Below are 18328 nucleotides of genomic sequence, written 5' to 3'. Positions count from 1 at the left end.
GATACTTTATCTTTGCTTGGTTGATAGAAAATTTATTCTAATAGAAAACGTATCTCTAAAATTTGAGGAAAATAATTTCCTTGGTCTCTTTAGCTATTTTATTCTTCGGTACGTTTTTGAAAAAAAAAATGCAAAAACATGAATTTATATATTATCCACACGTATCTTTATTGTGTAGAGATATTTATGCCTTTATACTAATTATTCTCAACAACTTATTTTCACCAATCAAATAATGAATTCAATATTTTAGGGTGTGTTTGAAAAGTAGGAAAATGACTTCTGCAAAATGTTTTTTGAAAAATGAATCATTTTTCAGAAAACATTTTCCTTTTCAGTGTTTGGTTGCATTCCAACAAATTGTCTTGGTGTGTTTGATTCATTTTATGAAAAATGAGCATAATATCATTTTACGGGTTTCCAAATGCACCTAGCTTGAAGTAATTACTTTATCATGAAATTTAAATTTAATACAATTATCAATTCCTTTTTTTACAAAATCAAACCGACCATAATTTTTTTTTTTTTAAATTTCTTGTTGAGTTATACTTTGATGTCTACATGTAACACATGTCAATTGTCTAAATATAAACTTTCTCAGTTACCATTTCAAATTGAAGGTTGTTCGAATCTCATCTCAATCAAGGATGTTGTCATAATTATGTTGAATCAATACTACAGATATTTTAAATTGTAATAAAAAGAAAAATGTAAACTTTCTCATATCCAAAAATTATATTCTTCACATAAGGATGGACAATTCTTTATGAAGGAGTATTAATTAATCTAATAAAATTATATTAGATAATGCAAAGCTTATTATTACAAAAAAAAAAAAAAATTATATTTATTTTGGCTCTAAAAATAATAATATAGTTGGTTGAATCTTACAAAGTATTTTCGTTGGACCGCTAATATTATGACCCATATAGTTATCTAGGAGACATATATATTCAATTACATGAATTGACCACATACCTTCCGGCAAATTATACCGTGGATCATGGTCCAAAATGGTGCTGTTTCTTTTAATGAAAAGAAACGGTACCCGTTTTACCGTTTGCGCGGTTCCGCATAAAGTAGCTTTGTATAATATATTCAATTTCATTTGATATGCATTGCAGTTTCATTTCAACACAACTACAGTTTCATTTCGATATAACTACAGTTTCATTCGACATTATACACCTAAGTATGTGAAATTGTTATTCAGTTTCATTTTATATACAATATAGTTTCATTACAACACAACTACAGTATCATTTCGATATAACTACAGTTCCATTCGACATTATACACTCAAATATGTGAAATTTTTATCCAATTTCATTTTATATACACTATAGTTTCATTACAACACAACTACAATATCATTTCGATATAACTACAGTTTCATTGGACAATATACACTCAAATATGTGAAACTGTTATTCAATTTCATTTTATGTATACTGCAGTTTCATTTCAATTCAATTACAGTTTTATTTAATAATATAAAAATAATATGTGATACAGTTTCATTTTAGATACACTGTAATTTCATTTTGTAATTAACACACAAAAAATATGGACTCCATTAAGACGTAACGGCGCCATTTTTGAACCATGGTCCACGATATAACGAGTGCATACCTTCCCTTCTCTTTCTCTTTTTTTTTTTTTTCAATATTCTAAATTATTTATTTGTGGAGTATATAAGAATAATATTTTGTCAATAAGCCTTGACCAAGTTAGTTGATAGTGAAGTTTATTAGGTCAATCCTCTTCAAAAATTATTTTATGTTTTTTTTTTTTTAATCCTGTTAAAGTTCAAGTTTTATTATTGGTTGGTTGTTAATGTTTTAAAATCTATTTTTGGGTTTATTCTAATCACTTATTTTCTGAATAGATGTATTAATTATTAAACATCAATTATTTTTTATGGGTTCAACAAAAATAAATAAATAATAGTACTCTTATTTATAGCAAAAAATAGTATTTCATTTTTTTATTAGACCAATATAATTTGGAATTTTTTTAAACTTGTAACATCATTAAAAGAAATCTAATTCATCATCTCTTAAACTCAACAAGAATCGTTATATAGTGGATCATGATCCTCACAACTATATAGACCATGATCTAAAGTAATATCATTTCTTTTAATAAAAAGAAACAATAGTCATTACGTTTTGCGGTGCGCCTAATTTTTTATTTTTTAGTAATGTTATAATGAAACTACAATGTGTATAAAATTAAACTGAATAACAAATCTCACATATTGAGTGTATATTGTAAAATGAAATTGTAGTTGAAAAAGATTGATACTTTAGTGGTGTTGTAATGAAACTATAATGTTGTGTATAAAATAAAAATGCATAACATGTCTCACATATTAAATGTGTATACTGTCAAGTGAAATTGTATAGTAGTTGAATAAGAATGATACTTTAGTGGTGTCGTAATAAAACTATATTATGTATAAAATAAAACTGAATTGCAAGTCTCACATATTGAGAGTATATTGTATATCATGTCTTACATATTGAGTGTATATTGATTTTTTTTTATTCAAGAAAAAATAGAATGATACTTTAGTGGTGTTGTAATGAAATTACCTTCTGTATAAATTAAAATGAAGTTGAATAACAAATCACTAGCTGAGGGTGTACACTGGGTAAACACGACATTGTGAACCCAGCCGGTAAATTACTATAAGGAGATAAACCGACTTAGTTTGTCCATAGGTGAAGATCAACTCAAACCAAGAAAGTCAATAGGTCGCTTTTACTAGGAATCGAATTATAATTTTATGATTATTAAGTTAATAACCTGATCAACTTGGATGTAGTCTTCTGGAATTGTTTAATTTTGAAATGTCAAGATCATAGAGCACTGAATTAGTAAATTTAGAAGAATGACGAAGACTACACAATATATAAAAATGTAACTAGGCACACAGCATTGGCATTATATATGGGAGGTTAAGTCTCCCAATCATTCATGGAACACTCCTTTTCTTGGACGCTACCTCTCTTCCTTATCAATATATATGACAAACCATATGGATGACCTATATTGTGTCAGTGTTTGTGTTTGTGGTTTATTTATTTATTGATTTTATCTATAATGTCTCAATCTTATATAATAAATTCATGTATATCACTCCACATTGATTATAATTTAGCCAAACAAATTAATTCGCACCATTATATATATTTTTTTCTTGAAATAGTAAGTATATATTGTATTATATCAACCATCGAATGGACCTGAGATAGGTATATTCGAAATTTAGAAGTTCAATCGAATGCAAGGAACATTGTCATCTGGATACAGAAACAGTCAGACCAAAGAGGGCCTATCCAAAGGCACCTCGAGGAGATTAAGAAGTTGACGAACATGAATTGGAGAGTTTTCATTCAGGGCATCTATCGAGAACAAAACAAAATTGCCGATACTTTGGCAACTTTGGATGTGAATAAGAGAAATCACAGGAAAGTTCTAACCTCCCTAACTGGAATCGAAAAGCTTATTCAAGAGAATAGAACTCGAGTCTCTAGAGTGCAATTTATGAGAGAAAGAAGCTAGGCTATCTTTCTTGTTAGGGTATCCCCTGCCCCCCTAGATCTAAAAAAACAATCAAATAATTAATGAATATTGCTATTATAATCATTGAGAGTATATTCGTTGCAGTAAATAACAACATATCCATTATACGGAACTGATAGCTTTACAAAAAGAGACATACAAAAGAGTGAAAAGACTATATTACATAACAATCTTAAAACTAAAATATTAAAATATACATATTTTTGTTAGAGTCCTACTACATCGTCTTATTCAAATTATGACATTATTGAATTAAATATTTTTTGAATTTAATTACCGTATAGTATTAACTGATTATAGAAATATGTTTAGTAAATTAGTTGTTTACTTTTAAGTGATACATTTAAAATGATCTCTATATAAATGCATAAATATATTGTGTTATTTATTTAACTTTTAAATTACTTGTACAATTTATTATTGTTGTTGTTATTAATTATTTTTATTATTAAAAAAAATACTTTGTAGTTAATAATAATTTAACATAACAGGTTAACAAAATTATATATATATATATATATATATATATATATATGTGTGTGTGTGTGTGTGTGTGTGTGTGTGTGTGTGCGCGCGCGCGCGCGCGCGCGAGAACCTATATTAACCTGTGAACCTGAGAACCAATCTGGACACCTTATCTATATTAGTGGACGGTGCATGTTATCTATAACACAATGCACACACGTTGTGCACCGCGTTCTGGTACACACAATGCACAACTCTGCCGCACTGCATGCGGACACAACTTGACCATTGGATTTGCTCAGATCAACAGTTGAAACTCAATGAAGATCGGAAAAAATACGATGACATTTTGATAATTTATTGCATCATGTATGATACAGTATATACGAAGGTATATACTTTACGGTCCTAAGTCGGTTCTGATCTCATATCCTATACCTAGTTCATTTTTTGTGAAAGTAATTGAGCTTGGGATCCTCAGACAGTAGGTCGGTAATCTCTGAGCATATAGTACTGATGTGAAGTAGGTGAAAAGTCCTCATCTCAGTAATAAATGCGATATTTATACGGGAGGCGATGTGACAAATTCAAAGCCCTCGGCATGGAGGGAACGTGGTGCTCATGCACAGGCCTAGGCGGGGGCCAAAAGGGTTGAAGATACATAATGTGATATTCCTGACAAGATAAGACCACTATGGGGTTCAATTGCCTGGACCGACCTAGCTAGGTCGGTCATCTCATCGGCCCCTAAGCGACTTGCAGGCTCACTCTCCAGTAAGATCGGGAAAGAGGAAGTGGTCGGGAGACTGTGGAACATGGTCGGGTCATAGTCCCCGAGGGTAGAGGGTTCGTAACCGACCATCGGGTATACGGTCTGGTAATAACCCTATCAATGTATATTTCGGTGGTACACTAAGTGCTGCGTGTGATGCACTTTGTGAGTGCTCTATGGTGCACTTTTGAGTGAACTATGGTGTACCACAAAGTTCTGGTCTATGGTGCACTAATGAAAAATGCGATGGCATTTTGATAATTTCATGTACAATGTATATTTCGGTGGTGCACTAAGTGCTACGGTGTAGTGCACTTTTGCGTGAACTATAGTGTACCACAAAGTGCTGGCTTGTGGTGCACCAATGAAAAAACGCGATAATATTTTGATAACTTTCTGCCTCATGTATATTTCGGTGACGCACTTAGCGCTGGGAATTGGTACACTTATGAGTGATTTGTGGAGCACCTATGAGTGTCCTGTGGTGCACTAGGAGTGAATACACCACTGAGTAATGTAAATGAACCAGGCTGCATAACCGCACATGAAGAGTTGACTGCACACACACACACACACACACACACATATATATATATATATTGTCTTTGGCCAATATTCAATTTAGATGTCGGGTCCTATGTGAGTTATAATCGATATTAAAAATATAATTGTAAATAACAACAGAATAAATAAAAAAAATACAATAACCAAGAACTCTTAATGGTAAATTATATTTTTAAAATAAAAATGTAATAAACTGATATCAATAAACTAGTCAAATTGATTATTTTTTTTCTATTTTCAACTTATTGACATCAATAAATCAAGATAAAAGTTTACCAAACATTCATTTTAAATGTTTGATTAAGCTAAATAATTAAAATTGATCAACAAAGAAATTTAAATATAACTAATAAGTCATTTTTCAAATACTCTTAATATTTTTTTCTTATTATTTATATTAGTAATTGGGTCTATAAAATAAGTGTAAGTTTTGCTGAGTCATGAGTTAATAGCTTAGCCTACAAACGGACCCATTTCATTTAATGAGAACAGACCATAGAATGTGGTGAAATGCGTGTGGGGTTTCGTAACGAGCTTCTATCAATTTGTTATTTAATACGGAATTCCAAATTGTTTGCTTAAATTATTTTTATTCAATTATTGTTGTTGACAACTTTTTAAATTATAACCAACATGATTGACGTGGTGGCTCAGCACCTCACCTCATCTCATCTCTTAAGTATGAGGTTGAGGATACAATCCCCACGGAGAATTAATTTCTCGAACTCACAATCTTCTAAATGGAAGTCCAACCCGGGTACCATTGGACCACATAGTCCGGGTCAACTCTTTAAGTTATTAAATAGGAGGTTATGAATTTTACCATAATTTTATAATGTTGATAATATTCCCTACCAATTAATATAATATTATTCTATCTATTTCATTTTATGTGTTTAATTCGATTAACGTGATTTGACTAAAGTTATTTTTAATTTAATTTGCATAATATTAAGTTTATTATTAGTGTATCAAATTAATAATTATTAAATAGGAGGTTATGAATTTTACCATAATTTTATAATGTTGATAATATTCCCTACCAATTCATATAATATTATTCCATCAGTTTTATTTTATGTATTTAATTTGGTTAACGAGACTTGACTAAAGTTATTTTTAATTTAATTTGCATAATATTAAGTTTATTATTAGTGTATCAAATTAATACATTGTGTGTGTGTGTGTGTGTGGATTCAACGACTCTTCTCATGATTTATCTTATACCGGTATTGTTATTAGAGATAGTCGTTGCCTCTTATCTAATTTTTAGGCTTGTGCCATTAGATATGTTAGTAGATTAGTGAATATGCTAGCTTACACTATAGCACAGACTATACATTCGAGCACTGGTTTATGTAGCTAGGAGGATATTCCCCCGCATGTATTCATTCTTTAATTAATTGAGTTTGGTTTCTTAAAAAAATATATATAGTAGATATTTTAATTAGAAGTAAATACTCCGTAATATATTATTATACAAAAGAAGTTACCAAAATTGAAGTAACTTAATTGGTATATGTATTTTACTACTTAATAAGATATATGTATTTTAATTCGTTCCTTATGAGACACCACGATGGCAGGACATGGAAGCAAGTATGGGTCAACTGGTCTTCGCGAGCTCTCGGCTTTCACAAACTCAACACTAATGGGGCGCGCAAAGCCAGCTCTGGCCTGGCTAGTGCGGGTGGCTTAATTAGCGATCACAATGGGTCTTAAGTTGTAGGTTTTATCACTAAAATTGGGTGTACGAGCAATTTCATAATCGAGTTCTGGGACATGTGGGAAGGTCTCAGTCTTGTTAAAAGTCATGGCTTGAATAAAGTTGTTATTAAGACGGACTCCGATGCAATGATCAATGCGGTCAAGAACGAGGACGGATCCAGATCGTAAGCGGATACTTTGATTCGTGATTGCAAGTACATCCTAGGACAAATTCAGGAATGAGATTTCCTTCACATTCTTCAGAAAGATAACAAGTGTGCAGATTTTCTTGCTAACTTGGGGCAGCATGGCGAGTGGGGTACCCACCTTTTGGAAGATCCTCCTGATGGCATCACTGTCCTTATGGAGAGTGACGCGAGAAGCGTGACTCCTAGACGCATTTATTAATTTCTTGGGACTATGGTCTCTCTATGGCACCCAAAAAAAAAAAAAAAAAAAAAAGAGCGGGATATAGTAGATATTTTAATTAGAAGTAAATAATTATATATATATATATATATATATATATATATATATATATATATATATATATATATTATACGGAGTATAAGTTACCAAAAATTGAAGTAACTTAATTGGTTATAAGTATTTTACTACATTGACAGATGTATGAATCAAATCTTGTTCACTATACTCGAATTGGAATTATTTTTTTTTATTCATTATGAGATTTATAATGTGTAAGTGTGGTATTTATTATTTAAATTGATTAATTAATTGATATGAAATATATTTTGTAATTTAATTATAAAAAAATATTTTTTTTAAAAAAAAAAATCTACTTTTTAGAATTATGTAGTTAATATGTAGTCTATAAGTTTAAATTGTGTGTCATTGTATTCAAATTAATTTTAAAATACATGGAGTTGATCTAATTAAAATAAAAAAATATTTATAAATATCATATATTAATAGAGATAATATACAATTTATTTCAATTATAAATATTTTTATCGCGTTATGAATCTGCCCATGTCTGCACTTCTGCGAAAGGCATATATACATTACTTTAAACAAATAAAATAATATAAGAAACTTTCGAGAACTTGGCTTAGCTTAAATTATGTTCATGAGGCATCATCATTGTGAAGCTTTTGAGCAAGGCTTATATGGGTAATGATGGCAATGCCATTATTAGTGCAATAATAATCATTCATAGGAGATAATTAATTCTATGGCCATGGGTCTAGTATAGTTCAATTCGTGTGATGATTAAATTAGTTTTGTTTTAGCTTACTAATAATCCCATCATTGGATTATCATTTTATGAATATTACTTTTTAATGGAGCCATGTAAAAACCATGTATATAAAAATGGCTATGGATCATATAGTGCATAAAGTTTAGCTTTTCTTTCATCATAGTTATAATGAATTCTGCCCTTTTCTTAAGAGGGGAGCAAGCTACAATTTGCTAATTCCTTAAAATTCGGAAAACTTTTTATTTTTGACTTAATAGTGGAAAAGAATCTTTCCTCCATTTTTTGTCGTTTGTGAGACTTTCACAACCAAAAAAAAATGAAAAATTAATTAAATATATGCCCCTATTTTTAGTGAAAGTGTAATTAAATATCTTAATTAAAAGTACAATTAAGGTTTTGAAATTTAGTTTTGTGTATTAGAAAGTTTTGTACCCTGTCCCATTTCGTTATTTTATATGACCTACTTATACAATGAAGGTTAACTGAATTGTTTAAAATTTAATACTTCATAACACTTAATTTAGTAGTATTTAACAAAATTTATATATTTAAAAATTATATTAAAAGTAGTATTAAAATAAAAAAATAATTATTTTAAAATTAAATAAAATAACTGGCAAAGTACCTATGAAGTCCATGTACTATAGTGGTTTGTTCAATTTAGTCCTTATATATTTATTCTGTTCAATTTAATCCATCTACTTTAAAAAGAGGTTAAATTAAGGGCAATTGTCCACATCTCATTAGGAACATGGTTGTAATTATTTATTTTGGACATACTAATTTAATATATTAGTGATAAAAATAATTAATTTTAAATATTTATAAAGTAATATATGAGTAGGAATATAAATATCGTCAACGCCACATAACTTAAGTTAACGTTAATATTAACACCGTTAACTATTGTCCTTAATTGCACCACTTTTGAAAGTACAAGGACTAAATTGAACAAAACGCTATAATACAGAAACCTCGTAAGTACTTTGACCTAAAATAATTGAAAAATGGAGATTGTATTTACCTATTAGATATAGTGGATATATTATATAAAATGAGAATTACGTTTAATTTTTTTAAACAATAATGATAACAATTCATTTAATTACAAACTTGGTAGGCCTTAGCTCTAGAAGACCTATCCTTCTCTATAAATGATAACTAGTTTTCTAGATAGCAATTGAATAAAAATTGTTATTGATAACTATTACCTATGCACCTTTAAAATAAAGACGTGAAGTAGATAATTAAGTTATATATTTTACAATTTGATATTTAAAAACAAAACAAAAAACGATTACATAGGTTTTACATCTTTATAGTTTTGACCCGGGTTGGACTATGTGGTCTAATGGTACCCGGGTTGGACTTTCATTTGAAAGATTATGAGTTCAAGCCTCAGTAGAGGCGTTATTGGTTCTTTGCGTTTCAGTAGGTTGAGAAAGTATATGAACAGATACTACAATGTAATAGAGCCAGTAACTTTCAAAAAAAAAAAAAAGAATTATTATACGAATATAAATTAGTTGCTGTAATTTTTTTGACTAACTAGTAGATAATGTGATCTCTTAAACAAAATAAATATAATATATTAACCTAAAACATTATTATTTTTAGTATTTTGAATTTTAACAAATTAATCAATAGATTATTTATCAAAACACTTCACTGTATTTTGGGTGTTTGGTAAATAGTAAATGATTGTTAGCTTATTGACTTAGTAGGTTTGACAAGTTGATAACATTAGCTGATTGTAGAAAATTGTTTGGTAAATTAACTATTAGTTGATAGCTAATTACATACAAAATGACTTTCTCAAAAACTTGATCGAAAAAGATATTTTGAGCCGCTTTTTTAATTTTAACATTTTGAAACAATAAATTATTACAAAAAGTTAATTAATTAAACACTCATATTGATTGTTTAATCAAGTTAAATAGTTAATACTGATTAAATTAATCAAAATTGATGGATAAATTAACTATTTTACTAAAGATGCCCAAGATGTGTGTGGGTGGCATGCAAGACTACCGATCGATATCATCGTACTAAAGTTTCTGTATAAAATATTGCCCGCCATAAAATAGGGCCGGGAACCATATATCAACCATTGCAATTATGGAAAACTCTGCAATATAATAAGAGATTCTATCTACACACCTTACATATTATGATTCATTTATAAAACAAAAACTTTATATGTCCTGGCTTTAAAACTATTTGATATGATGAAACGTGTACCACTATACTAAATGTTATAGTTTACAGTGAAATCATAATTTTATTTGTTTATATACAATCACCACATTTTCAAAAGGTAGAGTGTTAAACTTAGCCCTTAATTCCTCTAGCCACCAATTGCTAGACTTAGCTTGGCCATTAACTGGTCTCCACCCAACATTATCTCTTATCAATCAATGATCTCGATGCATCAAATATTTTTTTACTAATATTTTATTTAATAATATAATACCACTCATGACTAACATGACATGTTAACATAACACGAAATTGAATACGAAAATAATCGATTAGTATTTATATTTTGCATGCATGTCGCTGGGTCGTTTGGTTCACAGAATATTAGATTATCTTAGGGAATGTTAGATTCCCATATTTGGTTAAAATTGATGTATGTAATATAAATGTTTAGTTTAGGGTTATATATATATATATATATATATATATATATATATATATATATATATATATATATATATATATATATATATATATATATATATATTAGCGCTTATATGCTGCGGTGCGGCGGGGTTCCAGAAATACACCAATAGTGTTAACAACATGCACCAACAGTATAAGAAAAACACACCAAAAAAAAAAAACACCAAAAAAAGACACCATATAACTCACAACCCCTAATGGTGTATTTCCGAACATTGTATGATGCTTTTACTCACACCTAATGGTGTGTTTTTGGTGATGCGTATCTAATTTGTGTGTACTTTTTGTGGTGTATTTCCTAACATTGATGGTGTATAATCGCTCAACTATTGGTGACGCCGCACCTGAACTTATCTCTCTCTCTCTCTCTCTCTCTCTCTCTCTCTCTATATATATATATATATATATATATATATATATATATATATATATATATATATATATATATAAAATTAGAATTAGAATGACAAAATTTGTCAATATCAAAGGTAATTTTAGATAATCTAAGAAAAATAAGGAAATCACATTCCCTTCAAAATCCTATGCGCAGGTATGTTGAATTCTTTAGTATATACACATTTGATATCTTGGAATTTTGATACTAATACTATTACATGGTGTTTGGTTGGAGGGATTTTAAATTTCCTTCCCACTTAATTCCCACATAATTCCAAAGATCATTAAATTCTGTAGTTTGGTTGGAGGGAATTGCAATTCCATGGAATTGCAATTCCCCCATTTTCATGGAATTAAAATCCCAGGTCCCCCCTTGGTATTTTAATTCCTGGGAAAAAAAAGATAGTGATGAGTCAAAATTACCCCTTCCTTTTTTAACCTAAAATTAATGTCTAACAACAATAATGGACATTTTTGACTTTATACTACTTATTCCCTTTCAATTCCCATGTATACCAAACATTGGAATTAAAATTCCCAGTAATTTTATTCCTGTCAACCAAACACTGGAATTTAAATTCTCACTTTATTCCCAGTAATTCAACTCCCATGGAATTACAATTCTTTTCCCACATAATTCCCTCCCTCCAACCAAACGCCCTGTTACTGTTTATGTGGTTATGTTATTACATTATTTGAAGTCAAATTAAAATAGCATAACTTTGTATTACATAGGAGCAAACACGTGCACAGTGTGACTGTAAAATTTTCTCATTACCAAAAAAAAAAAAAAAAATTAACTTCGATATGGTATATATTACTATATTTAAATAATTACAATTTTATAATCAATATCCTTACTAAAATTATTTCACATTAATTACATATATAACAACGCATGATAGCAAGAAAGTGTATGTTTCCCCGGGCTTAGCATAGTCATTCTTGTTTGATTTGATGCCATGACTCCTGCCTTCGGTCATGGTACCAAGATGATGGAAGATGTGAATTTGATACCTTGTGAACGCATGAAGATCATGGTCTAACCGGTGGACTGATCGAATGACTCACGATTTACTTTTGCAGTGGCTCTAAGGACTAAGTCCTATGAATTTAGAATTAATCCGGTGAAGTTGGATCATCTAAGTATTTTTTTTATTATTATTTTTTTAAAGTGTACGTTTACATTGGGCATCCATTGCACCATAAATGAAAAAGACTTGGTAGAAGAGCATATTATAGTATATAAGTTGAAACGAGTGTATCAATGGTGGGTCTAACATCTAATATATCCAGCAGATAAGAATAGATATGGGCAAAGAAGAAACATGGTAAGTGATAAAAATGAAAGATGGGGACGCAGGTGCAATTCCTTTGGGAAGTAGTATTAATTGGAGACGTAAACCTTCCACCAACTTCAATTCATAGGCGTTGGAGGTGTTGTGTTGAGAACCACTGATTTTCTTCCACACAAAACAGATGAGTTTTGAGACAAATGGAACAACAGGGTGGGGGACAGATACGAAATAATAATAATGGTATTTTTCTGAAGAGTTCTATCCTAAATTCTACTCCCTCACTTGTACTTGACATGACAAACAAAGATGGGCTATTTTCATCATGTGGGTCCCACATAATATGCCTACATCAAGAATATGGGCAAATTATATTATGCACCGCGCGTCTTTTTTTTTTTTAAAGGGAAAATGACACTTTTTACCCCTGAGTTATATACTTATAGCACTTTTTCCCCCTCAATTATTTAAGTAAGCACATTAGCCCCCTCAGTTATTCTAAAAGTGGTGCTTTTTCCCCCCCTGATACATTCAATTGACATTTATACCCTTAAAGTAAATATTTTATTTATTTTACTTCTCCAACAAATTATTGCGTATACGTAGGGATGACCACGGTTCGGTTTGAATTGAACCGGATACTATAGCAATCGAATTAATAGTTTTCGGTTATAATTCAGATCTAGAATCCAATATTTAAATGTCAATTTATTAAAATTATGTATCAAAAAAATTGAATCTTGAACCGTGAACCGGCGGTTCTGGATCCGATTCGCGATTTTGAACCGTCTTTATTTTAAAATTTTATTTTTTATTTTAAAATAGTATAAATTCAACAATATATGTATTTTATTTTTTCAGTTCGGAACATGAACCGTCCGTTCTGGTTCACGATTTTAATAAACTCTAAATATCGGATTTCGATTCTAAATTGTAATTGGAATATTTCAGTTTGGTTGCTATAGTGTTTGTTTGGTTTGAACCAAATTATGGTCATAATTTGTTGGAAAAAAAATAAATTAAATATTTAGTTGAAGGGTAAATATGTCCATTTAACATTTCAGGGGGAAAACAGCCACTTCAATAATTTAGGGGGCAAAAATGCTATAGGTATATAACTCAGGGGAAAAAAGTGTCATTTTCCCTTTTTTAAATGAAAATTAACAGTGTTTATTTCTGCCGTTTCGCACCCTTTTGCAAAAAGTAACTCTGTTATTCAGTGTCATTTTGTATACACTGTAGTTTCAGTTGAACACAACTACAGTTTCATTTCGATATAACTATAGTTTCATTCGATATTTATAGACTCAAATATGTGAAAATGTTATTTAATTTTATTTTATATACACTATAGTTTTATTAAAACACAACTACATGATCATTTTGATATAATTACAGCTTCATTGTACAATATACACTCAAATATGTGAAATGTTATTCAGTTTCAGTTTATATACACTGCAGTTTCATTTCACTATAACTACAGTATCATTTTGATATAACTGCAGTGTCGGTTTGGATATACTGTAGTGTCAGTTGGTGTTTAATACACCAAACAAACAGACTCCGTTAACTCTAACGACGAGCCGTTTCTTTACTTAAAGAAACGGCGCCGTATATGGACCGCGGTGCATAATCGATTATGCACCGCGGTCTATAATATAACAACTGAAGAATATGTGTGAGTGAGTAAAAGTTGGGAGTGCATGTAGTATTTTCCTTTTCTGAATACTCAAAATTAGCAGACAGCGAATAATAATGACGGATAAAAGTTTTTTTTTTTTGAGTATTACTGACTCTGTTACAATGTAATATCCGAGTTAATACGCTCAGAGACTTGAACCCGTAACCTCTCATTTGAAATATCCACTTCATGCCACACTGAGGCTTCAAGATAATAGATTGTGTTAGCTGATAATTTTGGATGATAATATAGAAAATAATTTATAAAGACAATATATATATATATATATATATATATATATATATATATATATATATATATATATATATATATATATTATAATTTCATTTTGGAAATTGTTGTTGTCATTGTGGAATTGATCAACTAACAACTCAATGAGAAACTTGTGCACTTTCGAATAGGTTTTAAATTTTATATTTTTAATTATATTCAAATTCAAATATAAAAGTAACCGTAATATATTTAATATAAATATACATTAATTGCATTTATTATTATTATAATATAAATATAAACTGGTATAATATAAATTAATAGAATAAATTAGTGAAAACAATATTTTTTTTAACTAAATAATTACAATATGCTATAAAAAAACTGCCTCATAGTATTTTATCAGGTTCTGTTTGAATTGGCACGCCAAGATGAAAGCTGAAGGTTGAAAAGTTAGTAGCTAATAAGCTAACTAATTGATATTAAAGTGTTTAGTAATAGATATGAAAATGTTTGGTAAAATTAATTGTTGAATTAACTGATAAGTGTAAAAAGACATAAAAAGATAAACTAAGATATTAAGATTTTGAATAATGAATGATAGGTGGTGTCATGAGTAGCGTTTCAAAATAAGTTATTATTTTAATAAACTCTTCATGTTTTATCAAACAGATGTTATAGTTTATTTGTATCTTAAAATAAATTATAAGTTTTAAATTTTTTTTTTTGATGCATTATAAGTTTTAAAATAATTTCTACCAAACAGAGTCTTATGCCATATTTGGTTCGCGGAAAATATTTGAGGGGAAATGAAATTGAATTTTATTGAAAAGAATTTACCAAGAATATTGATTCCATTGCTTGATTTGTGAAAAATAAATTACTAAGAATATTGATTCCATTGTTTGGTTGGGATTGAAATAATAAAGAATAATCAATATGTTGGAAAAATAGCATTAAAATGACATTTTTAGTGATTATTTTGTGGTACAAATATATGTGGGATCCACTTCCGATTTGGGGGTCAATGTGGATTCGGGTTCTTCATAGTGAGACGAAAATTTTGATATAATGTACGCTCAAAATAGGTAATAGGTGAATGAGAAATTGATTCTCAAAGTGAACCTATTTGAGAGAAGTCAACTTAAGTTTAGATGCTAATTAAAATTAGCATTCTAATATGCATTGCACGAAAGTTGCAAATGTAATTAAGCATTGAATGAAAATGGCCGAAAGTTCCAATTAGCTTTTGAAGTGGCATTGCATGGACGAAAGTTGCAAATGTAACTTAAACATTGAAAACTTAATTAGTGAATTAAGCTTTTGAGCTCCTTTCGTGCAATGGATTTGGTGAGCACGAGTCAATGCTTTATGCATTGATTCGTGCTGCACAGTTTCGGTGTTTGCGGACCACTTGGGTGTGGTTTCCGGTCTCAATTCGTTAAACTTTCGGGTTTGTACGAACTTCTCGGTCACTCAGATATTTTGAACCAGGTCGTTATGGTCGGTACGAATTAATCGGATATTAAGTTCGTGACCGTTGATATTATTTCGATAATAAGTACGACCGTTTCAAACGTTATAATTGAATTTTTAAATTGAATTTATGTTGGTTAATGTGTCATGATGATGCTATTGAAAGAAAGTTAGAAAACAGGAACACACAAGAAAATAATTTTTTCCAAGCCTCAAAATACTTCTGCTTCTACTCCATTCTTGAAGCTGTGTTTTGCCCGCGCTCTTGTTCGCCGGGTTCGTTCGTTTGGGTGCTCAAACGTCGAACCGTTGTACGTTTTATCCTGGGAGACCTAGCCCACAACGCTCCTAGCACTTTCTGGAGGTGGCAAATAAGGTTTTAAGGAAAGAAAGGCACTCGCTTAACTCGTACATTTCTTTCTTCCTTCTCTTCTTTCTTGTTTGGATTATGCTTTTAAGCAAAAAATCCGTTCTCTCTCTTTTGATATATTTTTTTTGGATTGGACTCATAATCTGAGCATTATTAGTTTCAATTTTGGTTGATATATATTGGTGTATCTTTTTCGTAGATATACATGTATATATAACCTTTAGATCCGTTTTATATATATTTCGTAGGTATATATAGATTTCAGATAAATATCCAATAATATTTTATATACTAGTGTGTGTATATATAAATATTATTTTTGGGATATTAAATCGATTGTGGTTCATTATCACCAACACAATATAAAGATTAAAATGCCACTAGACAATGATAATGATAATAAAAGTAATAACGGTAAAATTCTCCAACCATGTGATATTTTTTTTTCCAACTCCCATGAAAAACAAAATACCATACCATCCCCAAAGAAAACTTTTTCCTAAAAACTAAGGAAACCATTCTCTTGTGAAAAAAGTTTTCGATGAATCAAATAGAAGAAAATGTACCAGGACTATGTGGTCTAATGGTATTCGGGTTGGACTTCCATTTGGAAGGTTGTAAGTTTGAGCCTCAGTGGAGGCGTTATTGGCTCTTTGTGTTTCAGTAGGTTGAGAAAGTATATGAACAGATACTACAATGTAATAGAGCTAGTAGCATTCAAAAAAAAAAAAAAATAGAACAAAATGTAAGCAATTTTTTTTTTTTCTCCATCCAATTAAACATGCTCGTGTTTTAACCTACTCCCTACTACCTCCAAGGGGAAAAAAAAGTTTAAGCAATTTTCAATGTTTTGAATTATATTAGAATTTTAGCCAAATCCATTATATTATTAATCAAACACAAAAATTTACCAAACACCATCTTTGGCCTGGAGATTTAAGGCTGCTCCATATATACCAAGTCAATGTTGAAACTCTTACCTTTGGTTAAAAATGGATGAGTCCATTCCACTCAACCACACCCCAGGTTGCGTTCAATGTATTGATTAGGTGTAAAATGATAATACGTGTAATATAATTCAGATTTGATATAGATAAGAGCATGGGGTTAGTATATGGGGTTTATTTACATTGTGATGATGATGTATGGTACTGGGAATCCCATATATATTACTAGTAATAATCCCACTTTGGCACACGCTTGATACATAGTTGATAACTCTATGATTTAATTTCTAAATCATTATCATTGGGATCTTTGATTATTGCCACCATCCTATTAAGGTATTTTGGTCAATAGTGGTAGCTCCATTATCTTCCTCATCACCATTACTGTATCTTTCAATTCCCTATTGGGTGTGAATTCTGTTTTTAATTTCTTATCTTATCACAACATTTATGTATGTTGGTGATATGAGTACACGGTCTATATCTAGAGGCCCAATGAAGGACCTCAAGGAAGGGCCCAACAAGGAAAGGCCTCGGTGATCGTGAGCGTAGCTCGAGGCCGAGAGTACACTGTCAATCGGGTAAATCCTATCTTATAATCCTAACTGATAAAGAATCACAAGAAGATAAACTAATTTAGATGGTCGTAATTGATAGGCTCAAATCAAGGAGGTGAATACGCTTATCTCTATCATTAGTGGATGCTTAACTCTAGAACCTCTTACCCAACAACAAAGTTAAGGGTGTGTTTGGTTAGGTACTTTTATATATGTGTTTTGTTATTTCTTGATTCACACATGGGAATCGGAATTTTGGAGATCAAAGTCCCTCTAATATTTTCCTCAGTAAAGAAGCTAAGTGAAATTCTATTTGGAGTCCAATTATGCCCGACAGGATTTAGACAACTTGGGAAGAAGGAT

Source organism: Ipomoea nil, unplaced genomic scaffold, assembly GCF_001879475.1.
Source record: "Ipomoea nil cultivar Tokyo-kokei standard unplaced genomic scaffold, Asagao_1.1 scaffold0688, whole genome shotgun sequence".
Taxonomy (NCBI): Eukaryota; Viridiplantae; Streptophyta; class Magnoliopsida; order Solanales; family Convolvulaceae; genus Ipomoea; species Ipomoea nil.
The sequence above is the reverse complement of the archived record's forward strand: the minus strand, read 5'-3'. Positions refer to the sequence as shown.